This window comes from Monodon monoceros, unplaced genomic scaffold (genome assembly GCF_005190385.1).
Source record: "Monodon monoceros isolate NGI ecotype Baffin Bay Population unplaced genomic scaffold, NGI_Narwhal_1 Super_Scaffold_19, whole genome shotgun sequence".
Lineage (NCBI taxonomy): Eukaryota > Metazoa > Chordata > Mammalia > Artiodactyla > Monodontidae > Monodon > Monodon monoceros.
Window position 1 is genome coordinate 56,337,447 of NW_021703775.1, and position 16,868 is coordinate 56,354,314.

The window sequence follows — 16,868 nt, forward strand, 5'->3', positions numbered from 1 at the left end:
CACACACACACACACACACACACACACACACACACACACACATCATCCAGATGAAAAGAAGGATAGTATCAATTTGTAGCCAAAAAGAGGGATTACAGGAGTTTAGCAAGCAGAGTCCAGAGAGCAGCAAATTTAAATAGAGACTATGAAAGAGATCTGAATTCTCAGCTTGGCCTTACCACTCACTAGCTGCTTCTGCCTGGCAAGTCACTCTGGGCCTCGGTCTCCCCACCTATGGGTAGTTGGAATAGATTCATTTTCTAGCATTAGCACCCTTTTCATTTTTTTGTAAATGAAATCTTAACACAGAATTCCAGTATATTAAATAAGTCAAAGCAGAGCTTTCCCAGGAGACACTGGGTGGAGCCCCCTCTTACCATGTCATCCAAAGCAGACAAAACAGAGGTGGAAACCTCTGGACTAGATGCTTGAAGGTAATATCAAGTCTAAAAATCTATAAGCCTGGAAAATCACTCCCAGATGAGGTGAACAAAGATGTCTTCAAAGGAGAGGCAGAATACCGGATAAATACAAAGGAACTCAAGGAAGGGGCACTTGCTCATGGTGTATGGACCTCCAAGCGGCTTGACACCCAGCAGTAATGAGCTTGTCCACTTTCATGGAACAAGATGAGTAGGAGGGGCACTGGCTTCAAAGTCAGACGGCTGAGTTTAACTCATTATGCTATGAACGCAGCTGGATGACTGCGGACAAATCATTTTATTTCTCTGAATCTAATTTCCGCACCTTTAAAGTGGTTTAATAATGTCTATCCTCACAGGGTTGCTGTACGTTTTCAGTAAATTTTATATACACACACGCTTTTTTTTATTGTGGTAAAATAAAATTTACCATCTTAACCATTTTAAGTGTACAGTTCAGTAGTGTTAAGTATTATTTACATTGTTGTGAAACAGATCTCCAGAACTTTATCTGGCAAAACTGAAACTATATCCATTAAACAATTTCCCACCCCCAATCCCTGGGAACTAATATTCTGCTTTGTTTCTATGGATTTGACTAGTTTCCTCATGTAAGTGGAATCACACAGTATATAACATTTTGTAATAGACTTATTTCACTTAGTGTAATGTTCTCAGGGTCATCTGTATTGTAGCATGTGACAGGATTTCCTTCCTTTTTAGGGTTGAATAATATTCTGTTGTATGTATAAAACACATTTGGTTAACCATTCATCCACTGATGGATATTTGGTTTGTTTCTATCTCTTGGCTATTGTGAATAGTGCTAAGTGAATAGTATACAGTTAACCCTTGAACAACACAGGTTTGAACTGGGGGGGGGTCCACTTACACACAGATTTTTTTCAATAGTAAATACTACAGTACTACACAATCTGTGGTTGATTGAATCTGCGGATATGAAACCACAGATACAGATGGCTGACTATAAATTACATGTAGATTTTCAACTGTGCAGAGGGTCAGCACCCCCAACTCCTGCATGTTCAAGGGTCAACTGTATTTGAACAACCCTGATTCTTTAAGTATTGGCTTTCTTTGTTTTTTTGATATTTTTGTTTTTAAGCAAAGATCAGTATGCCTTATCATTTCTACTTCGTGAATTTTGCTATTCTATCCGCACACATTTCCTGTTCTTCTTGTAACCAGTATAACTTCTTTATGACCAATAGGCCAGGGTAAAGATGTAATGAGCGACTCTTAATAAAATATAAAGACCTAATTAGCCCAGCTGAGTTTTGAACCCATAACAATGACATCATGGTACAATGATTCAATTGAGTTTAGTAGCTATTGTCTTCTATTACAAAACTGCCTACTCCTGAACTAAAGCAGCAGTAAGAATTAGAAAGATCATCTCCAATTTTCATTAAAATACTCTTGGGTTTCTTACTTTGTCCCCCTGCTTTTCTTCCCCCTTTTTTTCCACCAGAGAAAGTCCAAACAAGCTTGCACGCAATTTGGAACTAGACAGATTTTGTCTCTGAATTTTCTGCTTTCCTATTCTGTGAGTTGAATGAAATATTCCAAACATGAATCTAAAATTACCTTCATTTGTTTGATGTAAGTTAAAGAATTCCAGACAAAATTCTGCTTCCACACGAAATGTGGTCATCCACTGATGACATGACTATTAACAGCAACTAAGACATACCACTGGGAATTCTTCCACAGGTCACCGACACTGTGTTCACATTTACAGCAGCTCTTTAAAATCCTTGTTTGCTAATTTTATCATCTCTTTATCTGTTTGTCTTGACTGATTTCTCTCTTGGTTATGGGTAACATTTTCCCATTTCTTCACCTAATAATTTATGACTGGATGCTGGACATAGTGAATTGTTAGTGCCTGGATTTTGTTCCTTTCTTTAAAAAGTGCTAGTCTTAGTTTACCTGTGGATCATCAAATTATTTTGAGGTTTCTTATAAAACTTAGTAAGAATGGGTTTTTTAGTAGACTCTGGGAATTATTCAGCTTCTAGGTCCCTAGTAATTCATCATTTTCCCAGCAGATCTTCTTTGCCTGGCCTTGTGGAGTTTTCACTGCAACGTGTTCAGATTAGTGATTATCCAAGGAATTGAGGAAATCCCTATGCATCTTTCTATGCTTTTCTCTTTCTCTAGTATTCTATGCCACAAATTATAGCCACCTTAGTGCCTCAAACTCTGATCTCTGAAACTACTTAGCTCAGCAAGACCACTTTGCTCTACCTGGGTTTTTTCTTCCTGTGCAGAGTCCAGAAGTTGCCCGCAGGTAGGAAGCTGGGATGATCATATTGTTCACCTTGTTTTTCTTTTCTCCACCTCCACAGTCCTCTGCTATCTATGGCTAAATTTTTGGGAACAGTTGTTTTCAGATTTTATAGTGAGAAGACTATTCAGGTACCAGTTATCCTGTCATGGCCAGAAGGTCAAAAGTTGATTAAAAGAAAAAAAAAGCTGCAATTTTTGAGATTCTATTATGGGCCATGGGTTTCACATACATTATCTCTGTTCTTTACAACCGTCGCTGAAAGGTTTGTAGTTTATTTTCATTTTATGGACAAAAGATCAGAGGTTCTAAGAGTTACTGTCATTTGCCCAAGATTGTATAGCCAATAAATGAGTTCTGATTCCAAAGAATATTTGAAGCAATTGGTAGATCATTCCTTTTTTATTTATACAGCTACGCTGGCTTTATCATTCTATTTTTTCTCCTTCCAGAATCCTTATCCACTGATATTTTAAGATGATACCTTCTTAAATGGAGACAACAACAACCCTACAGTTATCTCAAAGGACTAACAGGTTAAATTTCCTGGAGCTTAAATTTTATTTAATAGTAAGTGTTTTAAAACATAACTTTTATTTTAAAACAAATATACATTATATTGATATGTATTTATATGTAACAAATATATATACGTGTGTGTGTGTGACCTATATTATGGAGTAGAATTCATAGTCAACGTGAATATTTAAGATAAAGTTAAAGGTTTTAGAGGCATGTTGTTTTTCTCCAGGAGGCTGCACTGGGTTATTCTCTCAGAATCCCAGAAGTATAACTTCACTTTCTTCTATTAGGGGCACTTGTGAAAATTTTGTGACACACATAGGCATGAGGATATGTGCATCACATAATGGTTGAAGGGAGGATAAGAATGCAAGTAATAGACGTTAGAAATAAAAGGGTATCCCTGTTCCATAATAGGATGGAGTATAGTTTTGCCTCTCACAGTATTTTCTGGTCTCTAGTTTTATTTTATACTGTAGTGCATCCTGGTTGCATTTATGAGGGAACATTTTATCTCCCTTCTCTCTACCGTGGTGGCTTTCAAATTTACGAGTCTCTAAGACTCACTCAGGGAACTTTTTTTTTTTTTTTTTTTTGCGGTACGCGGGCCTCTCACTGTTGTGACCTCTCCTGCCGCGGAGCACAGGCTCCGGACGCGCAGGCTCAGCGGCCATGGCTCACGGGCCCAGCCCCTCCGCGGCATGTGGGATCTTCCCGGACCGGGGCACGAGCCCGCGTCCCCTGCATCGGCAGGCGGACTCTCAACCACTGCGCCACCAGGGAAGCCCTCAGGGAATTTTTTGAACACCCAGACTCCCAGTCCCCACCTCCTGAAGATCTGATTCTGTGATCTGAAGAAGGGCTCAGAAATCCACATCCCATCAAGCTCATGTGATTCTAATGGTCCTCTGACCACACGGAGAACCACGGCTCTTTCAGGTGTTGTCCAGGGCTCTTCCACAAGCCTGGGGAGGAGATAAAACCTGCCCATACTTCTTATTCGTGGGCAATAACTACAGGAAAATAACACCAACTGTTGAATAGAAATTTATTTCAGTCATATTTTCGGACCTCATTATTTGAGTTGGCCAAGCAAAAACCAATTTATAAATGCTACAAAATTTCACCAAATGGCTCATGAGCCTGGGATCTTAGACTACAAAAGCAGAACCACGCATTTCCTAAACTCAAGCAGCTCGTGTGCTAGTCAAAAAGACAGATGTGTGAGCAGTTAAATGACAGTGTAAATCTGATAAGTACTATTCCTGAGGTAGGAAGTGGGAGAATGGCGTACAAAACAGCTAACGGCTAGAGGGCACTCCGTAAAAGCTACATTAAATCAGTGACATTTAGGCTAGCACTTGAAGGATAAGTACACATTTTCAGTAACACCGGGGGCAAAGAAAACGCACAAAATACCTAATCTGACCCTTCAGGCCTGTCCATGGAATGGCTAGAAGTTCAGTGTGGCAGAGGACAGGGTGATGAGATGTAGGGAGAAAAGCCCATCTCTTCAAACCATAACAGGTGGGTCTGTCCAAGAGCTAAAGACAAGGGCATATGCGGCAAGGAGTGGAAGGGGGTAAGGATAAAGTACAAAGGGACTGTTTGAATCCAGTCAAGATGCAGCCCGGGGCCTACTCTATGCCTCTGCAAAGCCACAGAGTTGTTTAAATGCCCAGAAAATTGTGCCCAGATGTTTTGACATGAGGACCTCATTTCCCAGGAAGTCAATTAGACACATTTTTTGCTTATCCATGGAGCTCTGGTCTCTGCCAGATTATTCCACACTCCAGGGGATGTGTCGTGTCTCCCCAGTGTAATTGTCATGTATGTGTCTGCTGCTAATTGATGCTTACTTGCTTTTTAATAACTAGTCAGGTGGTGGTAATAAAAACTGGACTAAAAAAAAAGAAAACAAACCTGGGCTGAGTTTCATTTAATGACTGTTTGGGTAATGAAAATTAATAGCAGAAGAATCCAAGCACAGCCTGCTTTGATCTTGTGTGCTAAAATGGAGGAGGGCTGAGGGGTGTCTACCTGAGATTCAGGGGTGGGGTGAGGAAAGGAGGCCAGGTGCGAGCTGAGCCTTTTTCAATTCCCTGGAGAAAGACACTGAGCAATCATCAGTAGAGCAAATAAACTTGTCTTAGAACATTCCCTTCTCATTTTCTTCACCCTTTTCCCACTCGTGGCACTTCTTCCCTCAAAATTGTTTCATGTAGCCCTGTTTTGCCAAGCTGCCCACTGGAGAATTGCACAAGGCCTGTCCAACAGGAAGTGTTGATCTCTAGGTACCACCTCGATCTACCACGTCCAACAGGAAGTGTTAATGGAGGACTGCAGCAAATGTATGACAGACAGTTCTACCAAAAGCCCAGAACCCGCTGGAATAAAAATTTAGATCGCTTCATTAGACAAAGAAACTGAATCAGCTGAAGCTTGGGCAAGAGGGAAAGAGAATACAGAATGGGTAACGTCAGAGGAAATTTATTAATATCAGCTACACCCTTGCAAGTAGTTAGGAAATAATTATTTTAGCTCCTCTGTGTATTGTTCTTGCTGTTTTCTATTCACCACTCAAGCCTGGGCCCCTGCACTTAACACTAGACTCTTTTATTCAGCTGACCTTGACATCTGCCCTTAGAAGTCTTATAGGCATCTTCAACTAAAAGTGTCTAAAAACAGACTCTTTATCTGCCCCAATTCCTCCATCTCAATAAATGGCAACTTCTAACTTTCCATTTGCTCTGATCCAAAACCATGACATCATTCTTTATTCCTCTCTTTCTCTCACACTTCACATTTAATCAATTAGCAAATACAGTTGGCATTCTACCTTCTATAGAAGTCCAGAGTATAATGATTTCTCATCACCTCCCCCTCTATCTCCCTGGCTCAAGCCATCATCATCTCTCCAAGAACCAGAGTCTTTCTGTTGGCAGCCTCTGAGAGTTTCCTGCATTCAGGCTAAGAGATAACTTTTATTAAGCTTCTACTAAGTGCTAGCCACTGTTCTAAGCATTTCAAGAATAGGGATTCATTTGATCCTCATAACAACTTCATGAAGTCAGCACTGTATTTATCTCCAAGTCTCCAAATGAGGAAACAGAGGCATGAGAATGTAATCACCTTGTCTAAGTTCACAGTCCTGGTTACTGTCTGTCTTAAGGCCTGATTGGCTGTCTCCTCCTCTGATGCTGGGCAACAACAGTGTCCTTCCAATAAGTTACTATTAGTAAAGATAACTTTATTTTGCTTGCATCCAAAGAACCATCATATGCTGGTCTCACCCATCAGAATGTCCTTCCCCATGTTTTTTTTTTACCTTTAGGAAAGACATTTGATTAATTAGTGTTCATAACTGGTAAGTGGTATATCTATGTGTGTGTGCCGGAGACCTCAGAGGGGAAAACTGCATTTTCATAGAAGACTCCTAAGTATACAATCCCTTAAGCCTAGAGGAATGAATAATTAACAGCAAAATTCCTGGCACCATGATAGGTTCATGATGGAGCTTTTGGGGAAGAGGGGGGGAAATCTGCTCATAGATGATTTCCCTGAAGTCACATCTCATTATTGATCCCTAGCCCTGGCAACAGCCCCTACGCTTAGCCTGAAGCCTCAAGAAAAGACTCAATCCCTCCACTACTCTCATACTGAAATTTTTCTGAAAACTCATCTGCTGGTAAAGTTCCATGATATTTTAAAAGAGGATTTAGAATGTCAGGTTAAGATATTTGGCAAACTAATAAAAATATAAAGAAAAATAATCCTATCATCCTTCACTTTTATTCCTATTTCTCTCTTTCCAATATCCCTCCCTCCCCACTCCCAAACCCTATCATTTCCAAGAGACTAAAAGCAGCTCTATATATCATACTCAGGAGATTTTTCTGGTTTCTATCCTTTAAAATGCTCCAAAGGTAACAGTGGAGATGGACATTAAGTAGAGATGTTGATTTGTTAAATGTGGCCACTAATTTCCTCCCATAAGAAAAATATTAAAATGGCCTTTGGAGCCAATTTCTTTAGAGCTGTTTTCACATAGTTTAACAAAAGGTCAAATTTGCCAAATGCCAATGAAACCAGCAGTAAAAATGAAACCCTCGGGAAATGTTTTAATCTAAACCACATTCAAAATGGATATACTTATCAAGAATGCTTTTTAAAAAACTAACAGTTTTCCAACCACATACAAAGGGATGGAAGGTGCTTTATGTTAGGAATTACTGGACAAACTCAAGGTTCTTCCAGATCTGATTGTGTCCAAGGTCAGAATAGTCAGTACCAGCCGAGGACTTACAAGGAATCAAACAATCTTGGTTACTAACACAAACAGATATCACATCTCCAACCCCTGTGTCCATCTCAGCTTATCTCATACTCTGCACACCAGCAAAATGAATTCAGAAATCAAATATAGAGAGGGAGAAACAACAAAAGGAATACACAGTCCTTAGGACATATATTAATTGGGTGGAGGGTGTGAATTATTCATACTGATGAATGCTTGTTAAATTCATCTTTTCATTCAGCAAAGATTTCTGCTACATGTGCTGGGGAAACCACGATGAATGAGGGTCTCAACTTTAATGCTAGTGTGGAATACAGGCACTGCAGATGTTTTTAAAGGTGTGAAAAGTACTATGAAAAGTGCAGCAGAGGAAGCTGCAGAAGCACATAATGGGTAAAATTATCTGGGGGTCAGACTAGGCTTGTGTGAGGAAGGGACAACTAGTACTGAACACGGAGAATGAACAAGAGTTAGCAAAGTAGAAGAGTGTGGTGAAGAACACTGTAGGTCTTTCCTACATGTTTACACGTCTGGAGAGAGAGGAAATGAAAGTTGCCCAGCAGGCAGCCAAGGGGCTACATGGAAGCAGGGTGCAATGGGGTTGGAAAGGTGAGCAGAGCCAAAGTGTTACTTAAACAAGGTTTGGGTTTAATTCTAGGAGCAAATACATGCCATTGAAGGCATTTAAGCTATAACAACAGGAAGGGTAATATAATTAGACTTACAGTTTTCAAAGAATATGTTGTATGTAGACTAGAGGCTAGATGTGAGAAAGACAAGAATGAATAACTTAATTCATTCACTAAATACATATTGTACAACTACTGATGACAATATTTGCCTAGGTGCTAAGGATATGGCAGCAAATGAAAAAAAAGATAAACATAGGAACATCAAAAAAGGAGATTAATAAGGTAGCCCAGATGGGAAGTGAGGGTGCACGGACTAGGATGCCAACTGTAAGGCGATCTGAGAGATTTATGAGAGACCTTCCATATGATTTAGTGATAATACAGGACTAGAAGTGAGAAAGAGGAGTCACGGAGTGCCAAGTCTTTGTCTTGCACTATTTATAAAATGCAACAGGAAAAAACCCTGAGGGACACGCAAGTTTGCGGAAGGTGTCGATAAATTCAGCCTTGGACATGTTTCCAAAAGATCTTAAGGTGTGTTGGAACATCCAAGTGGAGAAATCAAATAAGAAGCTTTATACGAGTAGATGACGCTTGGCTAGGGTCAGAGATGGATCTGGGTAGTCAGTGAAACCATGGCAGTAGATGAGATGGGCTGGGAAGAGTATAGCAAGTGAAAAATAGAGCCCTGTAGAATTCTAACACTTACAGGTTACTTAGAAGAAGAGCTAATAAAGGAATCTGAAAAGGAATAACCAGAGAAACCATGATAAGTGGAGTTTTGAGGAGGAAGAAGTGGTCAACGGTGACAAATGTTTCCATGAGGTTAAATAGGGACTTCAAATTGTCCATTATATTTAACAATATGAAGGTCATTGGCAACCTTGATGAAAGCAGTTACAGAGCGTTGGAGGAGGTAGAACCGCATTATAATGGGTAGAGGAGTGAGTGTGAGATTGGAAAATAGAGATGGTCAGTGATAACAACTCCCTTATGAAGTAGCTGGAAAAGGACAAAAAGTAAAGAAGGCAGTCAAGATGTGATTTGGTCTAGGTAAAAAAAAATTGGGGGCTCTTCTCCCAGAAAGGAAGGCCCAGCCAAAAACTGCAATACGAAAGATGCCCAGTGAGGGGTGTGCTCAGGCACCCTTCCAGAGCTCATCATGCCCCGACACCCCAAAGATTTGGTAAACTGTACTGGCTTCGCACCCTCATCTCTACCCCATCTACGTGCTTTTTGTTTTTTCAAATGGGGGAAATCTAAGAATGTTGAAAAGCTGACTGGAATGAGTCAATAGACTTGGAGAAATTAAAGCTCCTGGAATTAGAAGGGATTTAAGAAAAAGATAAGCTCCTGGAAAATAAGGAAGGTGTGCAATTTAAAACAGAGTGTAGGAATCAGAATTTTATAAAAGTAGCTTAAACTACAGCAGCAGATAAGGAGGAAAATATGATTGAAATAGCTGGATTTGTGAATTTGGTAGCACTGATTTGAACAAGTTCCTGTCTGATCATGTCTATTTTCTGTACAAAAGAGGAGCCAGATCTATCAGCTTAATTGAAGGAGAATATATTTGGTTTGGAAGTTTGAGGATAGTGAGACAGTTTGAAATGGGAGAGTGGACTGAGAGATTGCTGGGTAGTATCATGCACTCAGATTGAGATGATGGCCACGAATTTGAGGCAGTGTCAAAAAACACCCAATAAAACAGACACAGGCACTTGAGAAAGTGGGTAGTTGGATCCGTCCAGGATGTGGGGTTTTTCCAGGTGGGTGTAATTAGTGTGGGAAGTTAGGTTATTAGAAGAGAAGTTTGAAATGATAGAATGCTGCATATAGGCTAGATAAAAGTGAGAGAGGCAGGAGGTAGAGGAATCAATGAATGAGAAGTCCTGATGTGTGGAATAAGAGGGGTCACGAGGATAACCAAGTCAGCAGGCTCCAAGCAATGAGTCTGAATTATGATTCTGGAATGGTTCTGGCTGATTGACAGGCTCCAGGCTATGGCTGTGCGAGGGTGAAACTGAATGGAGGAAGAGGTCCTTGAAGAGAAAGAAACTGAGAGGCCAAGGTATAGGATGGGTTGTTTATAGAGCATGAAAATCCCCCTGGATGATGACTGGACTTTGGAAGCAGAGGCAAACCACCATCAGGATGAATACTCAGTGAGAAGGAGTCACTGGGTGGTCAGCAGATAATAGCAAAAAGGAGACATGAGAGGATGATCGACCGAAACTCATGAGCCTCCAAGAAGCAAGATGGCAGGATCATGGTCTGGCAGCCTTAGGGAATGAAAATCACACCAGGCCATCTCGGAGCCTAGGATCAGCGGAGGGATGTAGCAGAATGAGCCCCAGGGGAACGCGTATCCCAGGTGGGACCCTGGTTTCTGCTACAATCAGGAGGTGCAGGGAGAATCAAATAAATAGCACAAAGATATAAGGGAGTTTGTTCGTCAGTGAATAGGAGTTCTGAGTGGCGAATGGAAGGGCACAAGGAGAGAAACTAGAGTGGAGGGTGACATCAGGGGAGAGGAAGCCCCCAAAAAACTACAGGAAAGGGAAGCTACAAACTCAGGGACACACAGAGACACACAGGACGGAGCAAGAGTAATGATGTGATGCCCTTTCAATCCTATTTCTTTAAGTATCTGTTTAATGTTTACTTAAAGAGATTGGGGGGAATCTGATTTTCTATTGATAAAAAAATCTGGATTTTTTTTGGCTTTTTAAAAATGAAGGATAGTGATTTTGCAATGTTGTGTTAGTTTCAAGTATACAGCAAAGTGATTCAGTTACACATACATTTTTTCAGATTCTTTTCCATTACAGGTTATTACAAAATATTGAGTATAGTTCCCTGCACTATACAGTAGGTCCTATTGTTGTCCTATTTGATATATAGTAGTGTGTATATTTTTATAAATGAGGAGTTTAGGATTAAAAAAAGTATCTGTGTTTTTAAGTTCAAAATATGGGAAGTATTACTTACATTAAGCACATGGAAGGACAATTTCCAAGATATGAAGTTTCCGTTTTCTTCTTCTCCTCACAAATTAAGACAGGCAGCAGACATTAAAGGAGGGACCTCTATCCCCCTGACCTTATAATCCTGATTGAGGAACTCCTGCTAGAACACTTACTGCCTTTCTGGCTCCTTTACCCTCTCCTGCCCAAGGGACAGTGACATGTCTAATTGGTGAGCTCAGCGTGTGCTTGGCTGAGCCGTTTCCAAGTATCCTCCCCCTGCTTCGTCCTGCCCTCAGGATGTGCACGTTCTCTGCTCTCCGCCAAGGGGAGCACTCCCTGGAGAACGAGTTAGCAGAGCTCTGCCAGGGTCTGAATACATAAGCCTTTCTCACTCAGGGGTAAACGATTAACAAGCCCACAATGCACACAAAGAAAAAGCTACCTTCTCAAAACCCCTTCCACAGTAGTAAAGCTAACATTCTAAATCTCCATCCTTCTGTCTCTTGTGTCTCATTTCTCAGGTGGCTCCAAACTCAGGATGAACATACATAGATTGCGTCTTATTTTCCTGTTGCTATTATAACAAATTACCACAAACTTGGTGACTTAAAATGCTATCAGTTTATCATTTGACACTTCTGTAGTTCCCACGGTCTGGGGATGAGCACGTGAACATCTTAAGAGGCCACAGGTTGAAGGCTGCCTGATATGCCATTTGCAGGCTCAGTGCTTCCTACTTTGAGAGAGATGGGGAAGTAGTCTTAGCTGGGCTACTCAAGCCTTCCCAGATTTTGTGTCCAAAAGCCCACAGCCATTGTAGAGATTTTGCTAGGTGGCTTGGAAGTTTAAAGTGAACTTGAAGGGAAACATGAAGATGGAGGGATTCCCTCCAAATTAACAGGAAGTTTGGGGAGCTTGGAGAGTGGAAAGGAATGTCGTGGAGTCAGCTGGGAATCTTTCCCCCACCTGTGAATATGGAACAAGCAGTGGCAGGTATGCCCTTGGAGGCAGGACCTCAGCACCAGGGTTCCCAGATCGAGCAAAGATCTCCCTTCTGCATGGGAATGTATGGTGCCAGAGAACCACCAGACGCCATGGTGCCTTGAACAGTGAGATCAAGGGCCTTCTCCGATTTTCTGCATCACTGGAGACACTTGCTCAAAACAACTACAACTTTTGGGCTTCCCTGGTGGTGCAGTGGTTGAGAGTCCGCCTGCCGATGCAGGCGACATGGGTTCGTGCCTCGGTCCGGGAAGATCCCACATGCCGCGGAGCGGCTGGGCCCGTGAGCCATGGCCGCTGAGCCTGCGCATCCAGAGCCTGTGCTCCGCAACGGGAGAAGCCACAACAGTGAGAGGCCCGCGTACCGCAAAAAAACCCGACTTTTATCCTCCTTCCTTCATTTCAGAAAAGTTTCCTTTTTTGTCCATGGTTTCCTTCTCCCCCAACCCCTTTCCTCCTCCTCCCCCTTGTCAGTTTTCCCTTTCGACTTTCTAAACCAGATAATTTCTTGGAGAGCATACTAAATTATTTAGATTTTAAATAACAAATCACTCATTTTCAGTACATGGAACAATGCCCAGCATTGTTCAGTTTTTCTAGCCAAATGAGCTACAACGTGCCAGCTGGCTGATGCTAAGGTAGATAGATATAAGGTGTAGACACGGAGATGAGATTGGTAGAAATGAAAAAAAATATATATATATATATATTTTAGTGTCTTCACTGAAGACGCTGGGAGCCCTGGCTAAAGCGGGGCAAGTTTACATTTCCTGTAAGGAAATCCGAGTTAACTAGCCCCACATTTCCAACATTCCTGAGAATTCTGACCTGCCCCTTCCGTGGAAAGCACAGAAGTCCAGAAAGGACAGTCTCCTGGAGGATGCCTGAGATAAGCAGTGACAGGAAGCACGGCGGCTAGGAGGGTGGGAACCAGACCTCACTGAACCCACCCAGGGCTCACTGCGGAGGACCCAGGGCTTTGAAGTGAAGCAAGAAACTCCTTGGCTTCTTGGTTCAATAAAGAAGCAGCGGGTGGGCGGTTCAAAGGCACAAGCAGAAACCTTGATACCCTGCACGCGTGTGTGGGTAAGATGCCTCTCTGCTTTCCCTGACTGTATGCAGTTGAGGCTCAGCCCTGAGTTGCGGTCAGCACTGCAGGTGGAATCTCTTTGCTGGGCTGCTGGCTGCAAGACTCAGTGCACAGTTCAGATTTTTTCCCTCAAGTACTGTATTCCAGACTTTTGTTCCTGAAGATAACTCTGTCGTTATTCTTAGCTGATTCAGCAGTCATTTAAAGACACTTATTGACTTGTTTGTGGCTGTCTAGCATCCTATCTCTATCCCTTCCAGTTAGCATTCCATCTTTCCTTGGAGAGATTCCGTGGAGCCTTGCGGAAGGGTGATTTCTAACAACACCTTCCCCCAGTAGGATCCTCCTTTGGAAGCTCATAGGACCTATGACCAGTCCATTGGATGCTTGCTTCTGGGACTCAGAATCTTGAGCGACTGTAACCAAGGCAGGAGAAAACTGAAAGTTCAAATTGATTAGAAGTTGTGGAAGAGCAGTGGCATTTGGACCAAAGTGGCTTTACAGCATGACCCCGGCTGGGTATCTGGCCGCTCTGCCCCAAGCCTCCCTTGGCTTCCTGTCAAATTGCCACTCTTGGACCTTGAGTCTCCTGTAACTGCAGAGATCCCTCCCAGTATCCTGCTGGCCAGTGTCCTTTTTGTTAAGACAGTTTGCTTGCAGTCAGGAACCTGACTATTGTATTTTTTATAGAGCTTTGAGGCCATCAGTCAAGATAGTTAAGAAACAACATTTAATATTCCCCCCTTATGCCAGTAAAAGTTGAGTTGGCATGGGGACAGAAGGAAGATGAGTACAGATCACTTAGAATTTGGACTGGTCCTATGCATGGTTTCTGTGAATAGTACAATCTACTCTGAGCATGGATGAGAACGAATGGCTGTATTGAGGAAGAATGATGAGATAGGAGAACCAGGCTGCTTCCTAGCATTCTTCTATGTCAGTGACATCATTATCTATGAGGAAATACTGAGAATTCCCAGAACTCCAGACACAGAAATCCCTAAATTTAATCAAAGAATTACATTCCAATGCAAAATATATTCTTTCTATCATACTAACCACTTGGATTATCTCAGATAATCATACACAATCAGCCATTGGGTATCAGAATTCCTAGGGATTAACAGTGGTACAGAATACTTGAAAAGTGCAATGGAAAAAAAAAATCCAAAAATCCTGGAAGAGACAACCTAAAGGAACAGATATTTCGACTCGAATTCTTTGGGACTCTAAGGCCATCCTAGGCACCACAGAAAGAGTCCAGTCAATCTGTCTCCTCTTCTTTCACACTGATAAGTAGGGCTGTATTTACTCATAAAATGTCAAATTTAGTTGATACCTTTTATTTAAAGAAAAGTACTCTAAAAGCTTAAAAAAAAAAGTATACCCAACTTAAAGTGACAGGTATGACATCAGCTAACAAAAGGTCCACAGAGAGGAGGTCAGGAAACAAATTCAGCTGAAATATTCTAGAGAAGACACACTTCCTAGAAGTGGTAATAGAAGAGTCATTTGCCAGGGACTTCCCTGGTGGTGCAGTGGTTAAGAATCTGCCTGCCAATGCAGGGGACACGGGTTCGATCCCTGGTCCGGGAAGATCCCACATGCTGCGGAGCAACTAAGCCCGTGTGCCACAACTACTGAGCCTGCGCTCTAGAGCCCATGAGCCACAACTACGGAGCCTGTGTGCCACAATTACTGAAGCCCGCGCACCTAGAGCCCATGCTCTGCAACAGGAGAAGCCACTGCAATGAGAAGCCCGCGCATGGCAACGAAGAGTAGCCCCTGCTTGCTGCAACTAGGGAAAGCCCACGCACAGCAACAAAGGCCCAAGGCAGCCAAAAATAAATAAATAAATAAGCCATTTGCCAAATTAAATAACATGGCAATTATAGTTTTTCAATTAAGCCACCGCAAGCAACCGCCACACAGATTAAAAGTGAAATGGCACATCCATCAAAGTAATGACATTGATTTATTAGTTCTAAAAGTACACCATGAAAGCTAAACAGCTCCTTCCTAAGTGCAAAAAGATGAAATGAACACGTAAATGACTGCTAACGCTAAGGAATTTTTGTAAATTAAATAGTAACAGGGACTGCTCAGTTATCCTATTCAAAGCCCCATTCCCACAGAATTCTGGGAACACAGAGCTTGAATCATTTACTTATACAACATTCACTTGTATTTTTGGTTTTAAAAAGAAAATTCTTATCCAGTGTCAAATGTGAATGAAATTGTATGAGTGGTACATCAAGTGTCTGCTATAAAAGAATTCTAAAACACAGAAAGATCATAAAAAGCAAGCCCTAAGGAATCCAAGTTTATGACATTGGAACAGTTTAGCACTAGCAGTAATTCAAGCAAGTTTTTCATTTTGAGTGTTTTTCCTATATGTTATCTGTCTTTACCTCTCCTCCCCCAAATGGGGGGAAAATCACAGCATACATATCTTGAGAACCGGTAAGAGACTCTTAATTTCCCCCTACCTCCTGCACCTACTCAGCCATATATGTGTGCAGTAGAATTGACTTATATTTAGAAACATTAATGTATTTAAGCTGCTGTCTGTCACAATACTCTAGAAACATAAAATGGAATAGAGATGCAGTACCTTCCGTCAAAGGAAAACGCACTGCCTTGTCTGATCTCTCCAGCCCATCCTTCTGCTGTTTATGTCAGAGACAGATGGGAACAGCCACATTAATGAGAATAGCCTCATGCTTAGAGGTCCTGTGGATGTGGCTGAGACTCACCAAAGAGTCCCATTCCCTCCTCCCCAATCCCATGCCCACTACCAATTCACTCTGCTTCTGGGTCTCCTGCTGCCAAAGGAGCAGAAAGCCTTCAGAAAGAGAAACTGGCCTCTGGCAGGAAAAGGCATGGTGCACCAAGCTGCAGGTAGATGCGGTGGACGGAGCCGGATGTGATGTAGCTTTCAGCCGCCTCCCCGCTGGAGCTGCCACCTGTGTGCCCCAGCTGATGGGAATGGCTGAGCCCGCAGCCTTGGCTGGAGGCAAGGTAGGTCCTTGATTTTAAGTCAAAGGAAAGGCAGGAGAGGCAGCTTGTTGCGTGAAGAGTTAGGAAAGATTTGAGACTGGCGGCCCCCAAAACCAAAATCCCAGTTTCTTCAATATGTAGGAAGGAAAATTGCCAAGCTCTTAATAAGCAGCCCCATCTTGATTCCCCCAGAAATGCTCTGTATGGAGACTGATAACTACAGATTTATAGAAGTCACCGATGTTATCACTGGTTAGCCACACTCATCTCAACATGGCTTTATATACAGACCCTTATGTAATTATATCATTCATTGGAACAGAAATTACGTGGAAATATTTTATGAACGAAATCTCTTATTTTTATAATGACGACTGCTATCCAGATGCATCTGGGGTTCAGTCCTTATGACAGTGTGCTTATTCCAAGTTTTATAATAATGTTCTCTTGGGTAGAAATCTCCTGGTGGGGTTGAATAGTAAATATTTTCTTGACTTGTTTCAAATCCTGCTAATTTAGAATTGCTTAGGGAAAAAATGCTTTAATTTCTAAGTATCTTCCTTTGCTCTGAAATCAGTTAAGACAGCAAGGTAAAATAAATTAGAACTAAGGGCTGGAAAAAC